The sequence below is a fragment of the Balaenoptera borealis genome (assembly GCF_965194805.1).
Source record: "Balaenoptera borealis genome assembly, chromosome: 11".
Taxonomy (NCBI): Eukaryota; Metazoa; Chordata; class Mammalia; order Artiodactyla; family Balaenopteridae; genus Balaenoptera; species Balaenoptera borealis.
In genome coordinates, this window is record NC_138868.1 from 9372722 (window position 1) to 9390878 (window position 18157).

General features: G+C 47.9%; 1 protein-coding gene across 2 annotated transcripts in view; it reads left to right on the plus strand.

The window, feature by feature from the left end:
• The window catches only part of AHNAK (AHNAK nucleoprotein), a 93435-nt gene that overhangs the window by 38841 nt on the left and 36437 nt on the right, over positions 1 to 18157 (plus strand). The window lies entirely within an intron of this gene.

Sequence of the window (18157 nt, forward strand, 5' to 3'; positions counted from 1 at the left end):
CCAATTTGGCATCCTCAGATAGGAATATATGATTCAGAAATGGTTCAGACATGAATGGAAACAAAGGCCTATTGGAATGGCAGAAAGGGATCTGGCCGTGGGTCACAGGCCTGCCAGCTATTCCGAACTTGGCTGTAGGTTTGCTGGCTGGCCTCGTTACCTGCCCTTCTGGGCCTCAGTTTCCTCTTCTTTGAAATAAGGGTGCTGATCTCGAATTACATGTGTTTCTGGTTCCTTCTAGTCCTTGTGAGCGCTAAACTTTATGAAAGATCTCTTCTGACAGAAGTCCCCTCCCCCACCGTTTTTTTTTTTTTTTTGGCCTTCCCCTGGCAGCATGCAGGATCTTAGTTCCCCGACCAGGGATCGAACCCACGCCCCCTGCATTGGGAGCACAGAGTCTTAACCACTGGACCGCCAGGGAAGTCCAAAAGTCCCCTTTTGATTTCCAGCTCTGTAGACAATACACAGTGGGGGGGGGGGCCTTCTAGAAACTGGCTTCTGATGTTGGTCATTGCTGGGCAGAGGGCAGTGCCTTCTTAGGCCAAAATGATAGAACCAAGCTCATCCCCCTTGCCATTCCCCAGAGCTGCTTCCTTTCTGCCAGTGGAAGCAGCTCTGTACCTCTCCCATCAGCCCTGGAGCGGAGATACCAGCTCCAACCCCCTCCTGCCCTCTCCAGAGCCAGCTTGTCTGCGGGTCTCAGCGCAGCACCTGCCCTTGCTTGGATTTCAGACGGGCCTTTGCCAGCTTCATCCACTCCCACCTCAGCCAGCAGAGCCTGTGTCCCTGGGGGGGGTTTGGAGCTCACGGGTGGCTCTTGGTTTTGGAAAGAGATAGGTAACAAGGGAGGTGCTTGATCCCCTGTGGCTTTTTAAAAAAAATTTTTTTAAATTTTATATTTTTATTGAAGTATAGTTGATTTACAATGTTGTATTAGCTTCAGGAGTACAGCAAAGTGATTCGGTTTTAGATATATAAATATTTATATATATATATATATAAATATATATATAATATATATATATATATATATTCTTTTCCCTTATAGGTTATTACAAAATATTGAATATAGTTCCCTGTGCTATACGATAGGTCCTTGTTGGTTATCTATTTTATATATAGTAGTGTGTATCTGTTAATCCCATACTCCTAATTTATCCCTCCCCCAGCCCCCGTGGCTTTTTAAAAGCTGCTTGTGTGAATTGGGCAAGAGTTTCCTCACCCATAAAACAGGGGTAGCACCCACAGGACCAGAGTCTGTCTGTCCAGGTATTCGGGTTGTCTGTTGTGCAAGGGCGTCGCATTTAAGGGTATAGCATTCATGTCACAGCCATATGTTTGTTTATTGAGAGCATGAGGGTGCGCATGGAGTCCTAGAGAGGTGGGTGTGAGCCCCTGCACACACACTGAAAAGCTAGAGTGTGCACACGCCCACTGGCACACGTGCCTACACGCAGCTGCCTTCCGTCCTAACCAGGTCTGGGCTCCCCACAAGTGTGCTTCTTTCAACCACGGCTCAAATCCCAGTTCTCAGTTCTGAAGCTGATGAGTGTGGAGTGGGACAGAGTGTGCCTGCTGCCTGAGATGTGTGGTCCTGGCATCTGGAGGGGGGATAAGTGGGTGACAGTGCGGTGCACTTGTGTACACAGCCAGGGGGATGCCCACTGGGACGCTGGAAAGATCTCCCGGGCAGAACTACCCAGGTTGTCCAATAATATGGCAATTAAAAAAATTTTTTTTAGCTTGAGGAAGGGGTGATGTACACTAGTGTGGCCCTCAGCGTCCATTCATTCAACAAGTATTTTTAGAGCATCACGTGGTTAGATGCTGTCCCTGCCCCCCCCCCCCCCCACCCCCGGTCTCAGAATCCTCCTCTGCTGACCTCCACAGACCAAATGATGTGATGGATGTGGGACACTGGAAGACTGGAAATACACACGTGTAAGTGACGCTTCTACCGGGGATGATGAGGATGATGGTGATGTTTCCTGGACCCTCAGGGTGAGACCTCATTGGCTGGGACAGTCGGGGTAGTGGGTCAGGTGGATCAGGAACATGGCAACGGGCCATTCAAATGTGAGAAACTTCCCAGCTGCCCTCCTCCCACATCAGACCCAGGCTGGAGGCAGTGACCACAGGACAGGAGTCCTCCCTGCTGCAATGACTGTCACCACCGGAAGGGGAAACATGGAGGAGGTGCCAGGGGGTGGAGATGCATATGGAGGGCCCATCCCAGCGAGCTTTCCTTTGCTTGTTCTGCCCACCCACTCTGAGTTCCCCCCTTCCTCCGTTCTTCCTGACGCCTTCTCACCGCCTACCTGATGGGGATGGTCCAAGTTATTCCCCAAAGTCCTGCAGGGCCCAGATTCAGGAGGTCTTAATACTCTGAGGTCCCAGTTCCTGCATTTGAGGGTGGGAGTGGTCTCAGGAGACCTGGAGGGGGCTGGGCTGGGCTCCTCAGGGTCCTTCCTTGGAGTTCCAGCGCGGAGCCACGGCAGGGCCTGCCGTCTGGCAGTGCACCTTGCTTTAAGCAGTGTGACTGACTGTGGGCGTGGCTAAGGGGACATTTGGCAAATTCAATTCTTTTTTTTTTACTTTTTTTGGCCACACCCCACAGCATGTGAGATCTTAGTTCCCCGACCAGGGATCGAACCTGAGCCCCCTGCATTGGAAGTGCAGAGTCTTAACCACTGGACCGCCAGGGAAGTCCCAAATTCAATTATGTTGAAATGCACCCCATGCTCACAAAAGGCAGTGTATGTTTTTCAGCAACTCAAACTTATTTCTGTACGTCAGGGTCCCTACAGGAAATGTTCGTGAAGACAACTCGGCCACAGAGAATTTAACAGTGGCTGTTTATGCAGTAGTGGGCCAGGACCAAGCAGCCAACAAGGGGTGGTGAGGCCCCCAGGGACAGCGGGAGGCTGGTGCTACCCCTGGGCCTGAAGGGCCCTGGGAAGAGATGGTATTCCTGGAATCTAGCCACGAGGGGCCACAGCATCTGCCAGAACTGCCCACCATGAGAAGCAGGAATAAGCACCCTGACCTTTCCTTCTGCTGGTGCCTTGCGCTGAAGGGCAAGCGAGCCCAGGTCTTTTTTTAAAAAAAAAAAAATTATTTATTTGGTTGTGTGGGGTCTTAGCTGCAGTAGGCGGGCTCCTTAGTTGCGGCATGTGAACTCTTAGTTGCGGCATGTGAACTCTTAGTTGCGGCATGCACGTGGGTTTTAGTTCCCTGACCAGGGGTCGAACACGGGCCCCCTGCATTAGGAGCACTGAGTCTTACTGCGCCACCGGGGAAGTCCCAATCCCAGAACTTGCGGGTAGAGGGATCGGCCTTCTGGAGGCACACAGCAGGGCAGAGAAGCAGGGAGAAGGGGCCTCAGGGTGGATGGCGAGATAGAGAACGACCAGGACAATGCCCTCATCCTCATTTTTCTGTTTGGCAAGTGTGACTTTCTATGTACTGAGGTTTTTTAAAATAGCCACAGTTATGTGGGATGTATCTAAGGTATGATCATAAAGTAATATGACAATTTTTGTTTTAAACAAACACACTTATACTAGGAGGTGCTACACTTACTTCTGTGAAAATTTTACTGTTAAGAATATTTTTGTCCCCTCTCTTTTGGAACTGCCCTCAACATCACTTGTGCATTAAAAAAAAGTAACAATTTCCTTGGGGAAGCACAAATCTTCCTCTCTTGAGGCCTGCAAATAGCCAAAGGGCCTGGAAGATCCTCCAGGGTTCCCAGGACAAAACCCTGAAAAAGACCACTAGCCTGGGAGTCAGTGGGATTCGCCATGACCTTGAACAAGTGAAGGTCCCTCTTTGAGCCTCGGTTTACTCATTTGTAACATGGATACGGCACGCATTCTCTAAGGTCCTTGCCAGTTCCAATAGTCTATGATATTTTCAGAAGCAAGGCTGGTTAATTAGGTGGCTGGGGCTGTTTGGGGTCAAAAGCAAGGCATGATTATAATGTAGTGCAACTAATTTTCCCATGTGGCTGGTAAGCCAACTCAAATGTTTTGAGTAACAGAACTGTTGAAATACTGCTATGTCTCTAGTGGCCCAAAGCCAAGGCACTGCACCCCCAGGACTTTGCATGTTGCTGGCACGTGCGTCTCATTTCTCAAGTCCCATCTTAGCTCTCTGGCGTTGCATATTAGCTGTGACGTGAGAGATGCTGCTCAGCTTGTAACTGACGTTCCTATTTTTTTTTACAGTGTATTTATTTTGAATTCAAACCTACAGAGAAGTTGCTAGAATGACACAGTGAATATCCATATAACTTTCACTTAGATTTCCCAGTTTTACCTTGTTGGTTTTAATCTCTCTCTCTCTAGATGTTATAATTATCATTATATCTGCTGAATCATTTGAAAGTGAATTGCAAACATCATGACCCTTTACTCCTAAATCCTTCAGCAGGTATGGACATTCTCTTATATAACCACAAGATAAGAGCCAAATTCAGGAAACTTAACATTGTTATTATTATCTGACATATTGCCCATATTTAAATTTTACCAATTGCCCCAGTACTTACAATTTCCTTGTATCAATGTCTTTTTTCCCATTTAGGCTTCAACCATCTGTGATCCCATGTGACATTTAATTGTCATGGTCTCTTTAGCTTCTTCAGTTTGAAACAGTTCCTTTGCTTTTTGCTGTCATTTGTGACACTGAGATTTTTGAAAGTGTACACGGCCAGTTGTTTTGCAGAAACATCCCTCGGTGTGGGTTTGTCTGAGGATATTTCCTCATGCTTGGGTTCAGGTTATGTGTTCTGGGGCAGGGATCCCACAGAAGTGGAGTGGGGTCACTGCTCAGGACCCTCATGACTTGGATCCCTTGGTGAAGGAGGAGATTGCCAAGTTTCTCCATCGTAACAGCGCCGTGTTATTTTCCCCTTTGGAATTAACAAGTAAACCCAAGTTTTCAAGAAAGAAGTCCAAGTTTGGGCAAGTTTATTCTGCAAGCACACTTGAAAGGGCTGGTGGCCTGCATGCCTCGGCCTTGGTGTGCTTTACGGCTGGGGTTTGGAAACGGGAGTTCTGGCTTTGGGCTTTGCAGGACAGAGCAGCTCTCTGTCCGTCCTCATCAGGACAAAGAATTCAGTGCATGAATGCTTGCCACGGGTTGGGAATGCCAGAGCTGTTTACCGGCCTCTGAATCGCCCCGTGGCGTCAGGCATTTGCTAGCGCTTCCCAAGGCTGACTGATGCCAGCAGAGGTGCTGCCGTGCATGGGCCAGAGCAAATGTGTGTGGAACATTCTGCTGAGGCTGGTGGTTTCAATTCCCTTTAAAAATCTCTGTTATTTTCCACCACGAACTTGAGACCTGGCCTTAATGGAAAAACCTCCCAGCAGCGGGGCCGAGGATCGGAAAGGGTTAAGAATGAAGAGCTTCTCTCGGGACAGGGCCTGGTGGTCCACAAGGTGCCCATCTCTTGAGATCTCATGCTGAGTTCTCACTCGGCCCCTGGCCAGAAGGCTATAGAAAAGTGAGGTTCAGAGAAGTGAAGCAATCCGTCTCCACCCTTAGAGCTGGAAGAGGTGACTCTCTCTAGGTCAATCCAAGCTTTCTAATTAAAAAAAAAAGCATTTTGGGACTTCCCTGGTGGTCCAGTGGTTAGGACTCCATGCTTCTACCGCAGGGGTTCCATCCTTGGTTGGGGAACTAAGATCCCACATGTCAGGGTGCGGCCAAAAAAAAAAAAAAATTTAAAAATTTTAAAAATTTAAAAAAGCATTTTTCCCCCTTTCCCTGATGCCGTTGCTGCTTCCCTGAGGAACCCGGGAATTTTTTTCTGGGGAGGTTTTAGGAAATGGAAGCTGTCTTTCAAAATTTGTAGGGCCTTGACCTTTTGAGAACTGAGGCAGTTAATAAATACTTATGGGCAAAGCCCGTTTCCTCAAGGAGCCTACAAGGGAATAAGTAAGGGAATAATGATGATGGAATAAGGGAATAATGATGATGATGATGATGATGATAAAGATGATGATGATGGTAGCTATCAGTTCTGCCACTTCCTAGCTGTGTGATCTTGGGCAAGTTATTGAACCTCTCTGTGCCTCACTTCCCTTATCTATAAAATAGGGATGATACATTATCTCTCTCATAGCAGTTCTGTGAGGATGATGTAAGTTAACACATACAGTATAATGTATTTGGCATATAGTAAGTACTGGAAGTGTTAGCCATTTCTATTGAATACTTACTTTGTGTTAGGCATTGTATATGTATTGTACGCACTTTATCTCTTTTGATTTCTACAACCCTATGAGGTGGGTATTACTTTCCTCAGACATAGAAACTGAGGCTCAGAGAGGTTAAGCAATTATGTTCAGGGTCACACAGCTAGTAAGTAGCAGAAACTGGAGACCCCGGCAACTTGGCTGGTTTCTGGTCCAGCCCAGAAAAGGCTCTTATTCACTTGCCCATTTGGGGGGTAGGGGTTAGGCTCCAGGCCTGAAGTGAAGTGAACCCTTGGCCCAGGTTCAACCTTGTCAGCTGCTGCCAGCCCCTCCTCCCCAGTGTTACCCTGGGTCTTTTCCCCTCCTGAGTATTCACTCTTCCAGGATGATGATAAACATGGGAGAAGACAGTCAAAACACTTGCATTATAACTACCTCACCCACTGTCCCTGACGGCCGTCCAGGAAGCCTGGAGGCCCCTTCCACCACCCCGTTCCCTGGGCTGGCTGTCCCCCAGCTGCGGGAATGCAGGCCAGCTGAGGCCTCTGGGGATCCTGTCTTGGGGAGAACCCGGGAATGTGAGGGGGCCCCAGAGAGGAGTTTTGGGCAGGAGAGTTGTTCCCAACCGTGGACAGTCTCCCTCATCCCTTCGCCTGCCGGCCTCCTGGTCTCCACAGCTGAGGCCAATCGGAGCCCAGCTTGGGAACTCGCTAACCATCAGCGGTGTGAGCGGCTGAGCGGAGCACTTGCTCTGTCCCACCCACCAGCGGCGCCCCGCCCAAGGGGAAGGAACTGAGGCCTCCACGAGTTTGGACCACTGGCTCTTTGCTCTGGAGATTATGGGGGCCCGAGGGGAGAGGGAAGTAAAAAGCAATCTATGGGGAAAACAGAAAAGCGAGCCCGGGACCGGGCAGAGGTGGATGCGGCGTGGCCGGTGCCGGGAGGGAGAAGGCAGCTGGGGAGGAGCAAAGCCCCGGGAAGGCGGACGATTTGGAACGAGCAGCTGGGAGCGCGTCAGGGCGTGCGGAGGGAAGGACAGGAGAGAGGACCTACAGGGAGCAGGGGCTGCGCCCAAGGGCTCTGAGGGGACTTTAGCCCCGCTCCCTATCTAAGTCCCTCCTAGCGCCCCAAATGAATTTACCACCTAAATAAAACAGCATTCTTGCAACTTCAAGCTCTTCCGCTCCAACCAGAAACCAGGTGACACCCTTAAGCCCCCCATAATGTAATCGTGGGGCCGCCATTTTCCAGGGAGTAAGAGAGCCTTCCGGAGACTCGCGGTCCCGGAGAAGTGAGAGGGAGCGTGGGAGGGAGGGACGGGGGGGGGAGGGCCCCCCCCCCAGGACAGTCTCTAGGGAGCATCTGACGCCACGCCCCGTTCGGCCGAACTGCCAATTGCCAGGCCGCATCCAGGTCCCCGTGACTCGTTGCCAGGCAGATTTCTATCCACCTCTGGGCTGCTGCGAGCCACCAGCCCTGCTTTGGCCGAGTGGGGTAGGGCGCGGGGCACAGCAGGGAGGAAAGAGGGGAAGGAAGACCGGGGGTGGGTGAGGGGGGCGGTGCGTCGGGAAGTTGCTGGAGGCCAGGTTCACACCTCCCAGGGAGGGCGCGGCCGTGGGAGCTAGCCACCTTACCCCGGTGGGTCCCTAAGCCCTAAGCCTTGCAGGGACACAAGCTTTTCCCTTAGTCAATCGACAGCTTTGTACTCTGAGAAACTGCTGTGCTGGAGAGTGCCAGGGCCCTGTATGTTAATTCTTTGGGATATTTACATTTAAAAAGAGGACTTTTGGGCCCTGAGATGTGGGTCCCTCTTGGTGGTTATTTCAGGCCTTTGGGCAGGCCAGCTCTGGGTATTTTGGGCCTGGAGAGCCTTTTAGCAAAGCCTCACAAACAGCATGGGTAGGTGCCCGCCTTGCTTTCCCCTCTGGGGGCCTGACATGGCCCCTCGTCTGTAGCCCGGCTTTCAGACTCCTGCCTGTCTTTTTGTTTGTTTTGTTTTGTATGGCCACGCCGCGCGGCTTATGGGATCTTAGTTCCCCGACCAGGGATCTAACCCATGCCCCCTGCAGTGGAAGTCCAGAGTCTTTACCACTGGATCGCCAGGGAATTCCTGTCCCCTGCCTGTCTTAAGGTCCCCCACTCCAGGCCAGGTGAGGGAGAAGGCTTTTGACAACCCCTGGCTTTCTAGCCAGTGCCCTGTGGCCTGGGTTTGGGGTCTTATCTGGGGGTGTGGTCTCCACCGGGGCGCAGGGCCATCATCCTGGCCTCCATCATCTGGCTTAGTGGCCAGGCAGTGGGGAGGGCTGGAATGTGAACAGGCAGGAGAGAATAATACCAGGGCTTTTTCTGCTTGTAAGAGTACAAGTTCGCTCACAACTTGAATTTCAAGTGGGCCCTTCAGGCAGATTAGGGATGTTAAGTGAGAGAGTGGAGGCATTCGGTGTGGATTGACTAAATTCCTAGAAAATAAATTCTAGGAATTTAGCTGCGGGAGGGAGAAGTGCCAGGTGGGCATTGTCGGTGCCAAGCGTGGCTGGGGTAAGAGCTGGTGGTCCAGGAGGCCTGGAGGGGAAGAGGTGGTTTTTTCCTTTCCTTCTTCTATTTAAACACCCTGTGTTCCAAAAAGTACTTGTTTCTTGAATCTTATCTAAGAGAGAAATGAATGCTTTTAGCTAAAGTTAAAAAAAAATTATTATTATTTTAAAAAGCTGAGCTGCAGTTCTCTTACGGAGGAGAACCTGTCCCTCTAAATAATGTAACCGCCCTTTGGTAACTGCCCTTTGTTTGAAGTAATTATTGTCCCTAAAAATGGGAAATTACACGTTACTGTTTATCAAAAGGAAATAAACACCTTGGGCTAACAGGGTTCTTGCCGCTGGATGGTGATTCCAGACCTTGCCAGCGACCCAGGGAAACAGCCTGCACTGAATGTTTTGCTCACACACACTTTCGGTGTTTTGCGATTTTTAAAGGGGAAACGGCTGGATTCCGTGTGTCCCCCAAAGCTTGCTTGCCCTGTTCTTGTTATGTAATCATGGAGAACCTTTGCTAGGGCTTTTCTGGCGGCCGAAATAAGTACAGGAAAAAACATGGGGAGTGGGGCGTGTCTCCCGCTCCCTTTGCTCTGACGTGGATTGGCCGCTTCTCACTAAGTGAGTGAAGAGTTGGCTAGGGATGCTTTATAGAGACAGCATGTAGGTTCACAGAGGGAAGAAAAGGTCTTGGAGGTGGCTCTGGGCGTGTCTCAGCCTTTCCGGCTCCACCCAAGGCCCCAGGGAGTCCTCAAGCACTCCCCTATTTTTTTTTTTATACTTTTATGAATTTTATTCAATAACACATGTATAGATTCATGTAATTACCACCACAATCAGGAAAACCTCCTCACCCCCTGAGACCCTGAGCTCTCCCTTTATAGTCACACCATCCCTTGATTCCCTGGTAACCACAAATCTGTTCTCCCTCAGTATAGTTTTGTTTTTTTGAGAATGTCATATTAAAGGAATCACACAGATCATGTGGTAGGTAACCTAACACTGGTTTATTTCACTCAGCATAATGAACTTGAAATGTATCCAAGTTGTGTATATTGATAATTCATTCCTTTTTATTGTTGAGTAGTATTCCATTGTATGAATGCTGCCATAGTTTGTTTATCCATTAAACTGTTGAAACACATTTGGGTTACTTCCAGTTTGGCACTCCCCTCTTTTTAACTCTGGTCCTTGTCAGCCCCTGCAGCCTCAAGCCCGGCCTCTCCAGCCACACCCAGCTCTTTCATCTCCTGCTCTCTGGCCCACTGGCTTTCAACAAGCTTCTCTTCCGCAATCCTTCGGGTTTCAGCTTAGGGAGCGTTTCCTCCTGGAAGTCTTCTTCCCCTGACACACAAACACCCCCCACATGCTCCCCCCACAGTCTGTGCACCCGCGTTGCTCTGTACGTTCCTGTTCTCAGCACTCTTCATATTAGATCATCAGTAACTGGTTGCTTGTCTAGCTGCCTCCGCACCAGACTGTCAGCTCCGTGAGGGAGGGAGGCGGTCAGCTCATCCACCATCATATCGCCAGCGCAGTGCCGGGCACATGGTGCACAGCTTGTGGCAGAAACTCCATCAGCCCTCCTATCCCTGTCTTATCATTTAATACACTTCCCCTTAGCGACATGGACTCCTATTTTCCTTCTGTCCATTACTGCATAGTTCTCTGATCTCCAATGCATTCCCTTAGACTTCGGGTAAAAACGATCCAACAAAAACAAACAAAATGAAATCCAAAAGCAAACAAAAGAAACAAACACCAGAAATGATTCCCTAATAAGTTACTACGCAAGTTGTGCAAATCAGCTGCTCTCCTTGAGCTGTTGACGAGCCTGATTTAACTTCAGTAAAGGATGGAAAGTCAGCAAACTTCAAAACCCACACTTTTCCAGCATGTGGGACTGCCTTGTTGGGGTGGAAAAGGAGGTAAAGCAAAAGCTTGGAGACTCAATCTTGTAATAACCTATAATGGAAAAGAATCTGAAAAAGAAATATATATATATATATTTATATATGTAACTGAATCACTTAACTATACATCTGAAACTAACACAACATTGTATACAAATCAACTATACTTCAATAAAAAAAAAAGCTTGGAGACTGAAAAAGTGAAGAGCTGATCTAAGAAATGTGGGGTGGCTGCTTCAGAGGGGGTGCTGAGTGGGGAAGAGACCTGTGGGGCTTTGGTGGGAGACGCAGGTAGGTCAGGGGTGAGTTGGAGATGGCCCCCACCAGAATTACAGCAGAGATTTGATGGCCAAGAATTGTAGTTGACGAAGGGGGAGGGGAAGAAAGCTGGGGTGTGGAGGAGGAGGGGGGTCCCCAAATCTGATCAGTTTGGTCCAGTACCGGTGACTGACATCTGAAATGTCAATTAAGTCTGGAAAATGTGACTTTTGATTATTCTGTTCCCAATTGATTATTTTGTTTTTATTTAAAAAATGCATCTTTCGGATGCGATCCTTTTTTAAAAAAAAAAAATTTATTTAGGGACTTCCCTGGTGGTCTGGTGGTAGAGAATCCGCCTTACAATGCAGGGGATGCGGGTTCGATCCCTGGTCAGGGAACTAAGATACCACGTGCCGCAGGACAACTAAACCCACGTGCCACAACTACTGAGCTCGCGCGCCTCAACTAGAGAGGCTGCGAGCTGCAAACTATAGGGCCCACGCACTCTGGAACCTGCGCGCCACAACTACAGAGCCCACACGCCCTGGAGCCTGTAGGCCACAACTAGAGAGAAGCCTGCGCGCTGCAACGAAGTGCCCGCATGCCTCAGCGAAGATCCCGCGTGCCACAGCTAAAACCCGATGCAGCCAAAAATAAAAATAAATAAATAATAAATAAATCTTAAAAAAAAAAAATTATTTATTTGGCTGTGCCGGGTCTTAGTTGGGGCACACGGGATCTTTGTTGCAGCAAGTGGGATCTTTAGTTGGGGCATACGGGATCTTTAGTTGTGGCATTCAGGCTCTTTTAGTTGTGGCATGAGGGATCTAGTTCCCTGACCAGGGATCGAACCTGGGGCCCCTGCATTGGGAGCACAGAGTCTTAACCACTGGACCACCAAGGAAGTCCCTCGGGTGAGATTCTGATGCCCTGACCAGGCTTTGTTATTTATTTATTTATTTATTTATTTATTTGGCTGCGTTGCGTCTTCCTTGCTGCGCGTGGGCTTTCTCTAGTTGTGTCGAGTGGGGTTTACTCTTTGTTGTGGCTTCTCTTGTTGCGGAGCACGGGCTCTAGGCGCGCGGGCTTCAGTTAGTTGTGGCACACAGGCTTAGTTTCTTTGTGGCATGTGGGGTCTTCCTGGACCAGGGCTTGAGCCCGTGTCCCCTGCATTGGCAGGAGGATTCTTAACCGCTGTGCCACCAGAGAAGTCCCTAGGCTTTGTCTTATTAAGAGAGTAATACAAAAAAAATCACCTTCATTTTTCTCCCCCATCCCTTCCTTCCTAGTGAGATTTGTGACCAGAAATCCCAGCCAGGATGTGCAGAGTTGTGTTTTCCCCCTGAAGCAAGGTGGGGCTGACCCTCTCTCCATGGCAGCTCACTGCCACCCTCCACCCAGCTGTTCTTTCTGAGCTGGACAGACACAGTGACAGTGGTTCCGATGCCAGTGCAGACTGTTGCAGATTGAGACAAAGCCCTTGTGTATTTTGCTGGGAAGCACTTGGCTGTGAAATAGTGACATGTGAGCAGGGGAGCATATGCGGTGTCTGAACACATGGCAGTCACATCCACGCCTTTCAGGGCGTTTCCAAGCCTCTGTTGAGGACAGTGAGGCTGGGGTTTGCCAAATGTGTTTATCTTTCTCAGGTTTGGGCAAAGTCCTTCTAGAAAGTAGATTTGAAAAAAGAAAAAAAAAAACGAAAAGAAAGATTTGGAAGCATTGAGATCAGAAATCTCCTGGGGAATTGTGTATTTTAAAGCAATGCCATGTGTTTCAGCAATGTACACCTCGAGTTGCCAAGAGAGAAACACCATTGCCAGCCCCATGCAGACTTGTGCAAATGGTAGCTGACCCAGGTGTCCTGTGCTGGTTCCTTGTTCACAGAGCAGACTTCTGAGCTGGGAAGGACTTGCCAGCCGAGAGCGAGAAGAAAGCATTATTATTTTAAAAATTAAAAAAAAATTTTTATTCAAGTATAGTTGATTTACAATGTTGTGTTAATTTCTGCTGTACAGCAAAGTGATTCAGTTATAGATATATATATATATATATACACATTCTTTTTAAAAAAAATAAATTTATTTTTGGCTGCGTTGGGTCTTCATTGCTGCTTTCATGTAGGCTTTCTCTAGTTGCGGCGAGCGGGGGCTACTCTTCGTTGCGGTGCGCGGGCTTCTCATTGCGATGGCTTCTCTTGTTGTGGAGCACGGGCTCTAGGCGCGTGGGCTTCAGTAGTTGTGGCACATGGGCTCAGTAGTTGTGCTCGCAGGCTCTAGAGCTCAGGCTCAGTAGTTGTGGCACACGGGCTTAGTTGCTCCGCGGCATGTGGGATCTTCCCAGACCAGGGCTTGAACCTGTGTCCCCTGCATTGGCAGGCAGATTCTCAACCACTGTGCCACCAGGGAAGCCCCATGTATGTACATTCTTTTTCATATTCTTTTCCATTATGGTTTATCACAGGATATTGAATATAGTTCCCTGTGCTATACGGTAGGACCTTGTTGTTTATCCATTCTCTATTGAAAGGATTATTTACTATGTGAAGTGGTGGGTCAGGAATCTCCCGGTTGATTCTCTGAGTTCAAAGTGGAAAAGAAATGAAGTGGAGGTGATTCTTTAGCTTGAGGTCCAGTCCGGTCAACTGGGCATGGCAGTTTTAAACCCACTTGGATCTTATAAATCATCAGACCTCTACAAAGCAGCTCACACCGCCCTGCGTTTCTCCCCGTCTTGCTCTCTGAGGTACAGCACGTGGGTCTGGGGAGAACAGGTTCAAACCTGACACTGATCTTTAACAGAGCCAGTCTTCCCTAGCAAACATGACTTTCCAGAACAATCAGATTACCTTTGCCTCCCAGCACCCATGTGAACTGGTATCACATGACGCTGGCTGGGTCAGGGTCAGTTGGGGCATCCCTGGGGCCTCTGAGGGATGATTTGAAGGCCTCAGGAGAGGCTGCCCGAGCCTGAAATCTCTCCCTTACTGGCTTTTTAAGGATGTCTGCCATTTCACTATTATTGAGTCATTCCTCTGTGTGTACCCCAGGGCCCCCTCCTTGCCATCATTCTGTGGATGCAGGTTGTTCTGGGTTACAGGATTCCCTTAACCCTCTCTCCTTCAACTGTATGTTTAATCTCTTGAGTAAACCACAAATTCAGTTCCACTTTTTCTTTTTCCAGTTTTATTGACACGTAATTGACACATAATGCTGTGTTAGCTTTAGGGGTACAAGATAATGATTTGATCTATGTATATACTGCAAAATGATCACTATGGTAAGCTTAGTCTCAGTTCTGCTTTTTCAGGTTAAACCTCTCTGGAGTCACTTCACCTATCCTATTCCCTATTCCATTCAGCTCAGACAGGAAACAAAGCAGAAGCCAGGTGGCCTGGTGTGGGGGACAGAGGGGCAGAAGGGGGGGAAGTGAGGATGCTGAGGAATGGCAGCCTCTCACGTAGCTCCCAGCACACTCAGGGCTGCTGGGCCTTGCTCTGGCGCCAGATGACACTTGAAGGGAGAGATGGTCTCCCCGCTTTTGACCAAGGTGGAGCAACGCCTCCTCCTCCACGAGCTCCTTTCCTCTCTAATCTTACTTCCTTCTACTCACTTTCCTCTCACTCTCTGTCCCTCTGTCCCCCTACCTGTTGGCTCTCAGCCATCATCATTCTAAGTGGCCCCGTGCAGGAAGGGAACTCTCCTTGGTAGCCCTGAGGACCCAGGCCTCCTAAGCCAGACCAGAGCTTGGCTGTCCCCTTCCCTCCTTCCATACTTGGTTCTCAATCCCTTCACAAGGCCTGGGGAGTGGCACTGGAGCTGCCCAACTGCAGACACCTCTTCCTCTTTCCCTGGCCTAGAAGAGCTGACCCTGTCTCTGGGCATATTTTATCAACCCCCCAGCTTCTCTCCCAGAGACACTGCCCCCTGCCGCCCCAAGGAGATGATGTCATAAACTCCCCTGGAATATAAACTTCCATGAAAGCAGATATTTTTAATATTCCCCAGAGTCTAGAACAGTGCCTGGCCCATAGTAGGTGCTCAATAAATATCTGTTGAATGAACCTCCTCTTGTTGAAGTAATTACAGCTGGTAAAATACTTCCAACCCTGATGGACACTCGATTGGGCAGGTAGACATTTTTACAGCTAACATTTTCAAAGATTTAATTTTTAATTACACCTCATAGCAAGTCATTTTTATAAAAAATTTAAAAAAGGGCTGTTCTCCTTGTCCCAAGCCCACCTGCACGCTCCTCCATAGTGCTAACCACTGCCATAATCTTGGCATGCCCGCTGCAGACTTTGCTCGAAGCTTTTGGGCATACCTGTAGTGTAACCCAGACATCTATAGTCTGGTGGGTTAAAAGAAATCATAAATAAGACCATAGCATATTGTTTTGCAATTTGCTTTTTTCCCCTTAACAATATGTTTTGGAGATGTTCTGTGTAGGTAAATACAGATCTGCTTCATTCTCCTTCACTGTTGTGAAATATTGCATAGCCTAGATGAAATATTGTATGTTGCATGTTGTTTCCCGTGTCTAGGAACATCCCGGCACATGCCATTTTGAGCACATGTACAAGGATTTCACTCAGATACTTAACAATGGAATTGCTGGGCAAAGGAGCACATGCGTTTAACATTCTAATAGCTGCTCCCAATCGCCCTCCCAAAAGGCAGTATCTATGTACATTCTGGGTATGAAAGCCCCTGCTTTCTCTATACCCTTATTTGTTTTTATTGAGCTCTTTTATTTTTTACCAATCTGTTGGTAAAAAAAACATGATTTCATTGTTAAAATAAAAATTTCAGTTCAGTCTTCCTGGCCAGGAAACTGTGAGTGATTCACATTAGTAGCATAATAACATGTATAGTAATAACACTATTTAACCACTATGTGCTTTGTTACTGTTTTACACGGAGTGAGTAACTAAGCCGGTCTCTACCCTGTTGCAGGGGAATCTCGTTATGTATCAGTTTTCTCCACACAGTTCACTGTACCTTTTAGATGTAAAACGCCAGCGTGTGGGGGTCTTGGAGGGCCTCTGGGGAATGCCCCACCCAGCCCCCCATCCTCTCTTCTCTGGAATGGCTCCAATGAGTTCTTTGGCCACAGCCTGCCCTTCCTTCACGTCCGTTCCTGCCACACAGTGGTCATGCCCTGGAATGACGAAGCCAATTGTCTGGTCTGACACAGCAGTGCATTCTCGGCTCCCGGCCGCTGGGTTTCTCCTTTGATCAGCGTGGGACACGTCAGCAGAAGTCGTTGGTTTTGTCCCTTGCTTGACTTAGATGATACCAGGCCCATCTTCTGGTACATCAGAAGCTGTACCACCGGCTGGATCCTGCCTTAATCTTTTCCAAGCTCACACGTCATCTAGTACAATGTTTTCCACAGAGGAGTCCCTTTTATTTATTTTTTATTTGTTTTGGCCGCGGTGTGCAACATGCGGGATCTTAGTTCTCTGAGCAGTGATGGAACCCTGTGCCCCATGCAGTGGAAGTATGGCGTCTTAACCACTGGACCGCCAGGGAAGTGCCGGGGAGTCCCTTTTAAAAGGAAAAGCTTTAAGAGCATTTAAATTTTTACACCATTTAATTTCATGACTCTTTCTCTTCCCCATCCCCACCTCGATGTCTTGGGTTCTTTCTTCTATTTTTCTCATCCTCTGTATTCAGGAAGACACCAAAATGGTGGCTGTGAAAGGATTTTTCTCCCTGAAAATTTCCTCTGGGCACTGTTCTCTGTTACTAACAAGATACACGTTAGAATCACTTAGTGCCTTAATATTAATCTCTGGGGATTGAATTGGACTCACCACTCAGTATGGCTGGATTTAATAATGACTTCCTTCCGAGGTTTACATTTTTAGAGGAATCATAGGATTTTAAGGCAGGGTGACTTGTTCTGATGGTTTCAGATTAATTTCCTATTTGTATCAGATTAATTTCGTATTTGTATCAGAAAACCATTTGCTTGATGATTTGATTATTTCCTTTCCTAAAGTCAATTGAAACCGAATTTGGTTTTTACCCCTTTATCCAGTCCAACTACTACAGAATCTTTGTTTTGCTAGTTTAGTAACATTATTCTCTTGTTTCTAAAGTGCTCTAGTTTTGGCTATGAGTTTTGCCAACAGGACACTGTGAGGCAATCTATATAAGTAGCTAAGAACCATATTTTCTTTAGGATAACTTCTTCTTTTGGATATTTTGGTAACTTTGCTTTGGACTTTTTTTTTTCTTTCATATTTTCTAGTATATGCTGCGAAACATAAGTAGATGGTTGAATAGTTTTGACTGTGGGTTCATGAACCAGGTGGCCTGGGTTCAAATCCCAGCTCTGTGACTTCCTAGCTGTGTGATCTTGGGCAAGTTACTTAAGCTCTCTGTGTCTCAGTTTTCATGTCAGTGGTTGTTAAAGAAATGCAAGTATCATTCAGTCGAAAAAATACTCCTTTCTTCCCTTCCTTCCTCCTCCCTCCCTCCCTCCCTTCCTTCCTTCCTTCCTTCCTTCCTTCCTTCCTTTCTTCCTTCTTCAGTCATCTATCCAAGCCACAGACTTTTCCAGAGTGCCTGGGACAATGTGCTAGGCTCTATAAACAGGGATACAAAGACAAATAATCCATGGTCTCGGCCCTTAGGAAAGTCTAATGAGGGATTTTCTTGTTACTTATGGTGAGGATAGAGCACCTGGAAGAAGAAAGCATGAATAAGAAAACTTACCAATTTGAAGTTGAAGATCCAGACTCATTCCATACATCAATCTCCAAGTTACTTTCTCCTGAGAAAGAGTAATTTCTTGGGATGATGTTCAACTTGAGCAAACACATGAAAAGAACAGCCTGTGGAAGCTATTGATAGTAACTCTGTTCTCCACAAACCGGTTTCCATGTTGTTGCGGGACAGGATTCCGGCATTGGCCAGGGAATCCCGTGCTCAGGTAGGCTTTCCTTCCCCAGGGGACCGCCTACTCTGCCATGGTGGTGACCCCTGCATTGGAGATCTACCACATAGGCTTCAGGAACTCTTAGTGGAATTCAGTCCACTGGTTAGAGCTCCTGCCACATGGAATCCAGGTCAGTTGTGGTACAGAGAAAAGATGCACAGTGGATAGTAACTCACACCCTCCTTTCTACACATTCCTCACTTGACAGCATCTTGTTCCTCAGTATTGAATTGCACCTTATCTCTTTTCTTCTGCCACCGCCAAATCCTTGAGGCCAGGGACTGGGTCTGCCGTACTG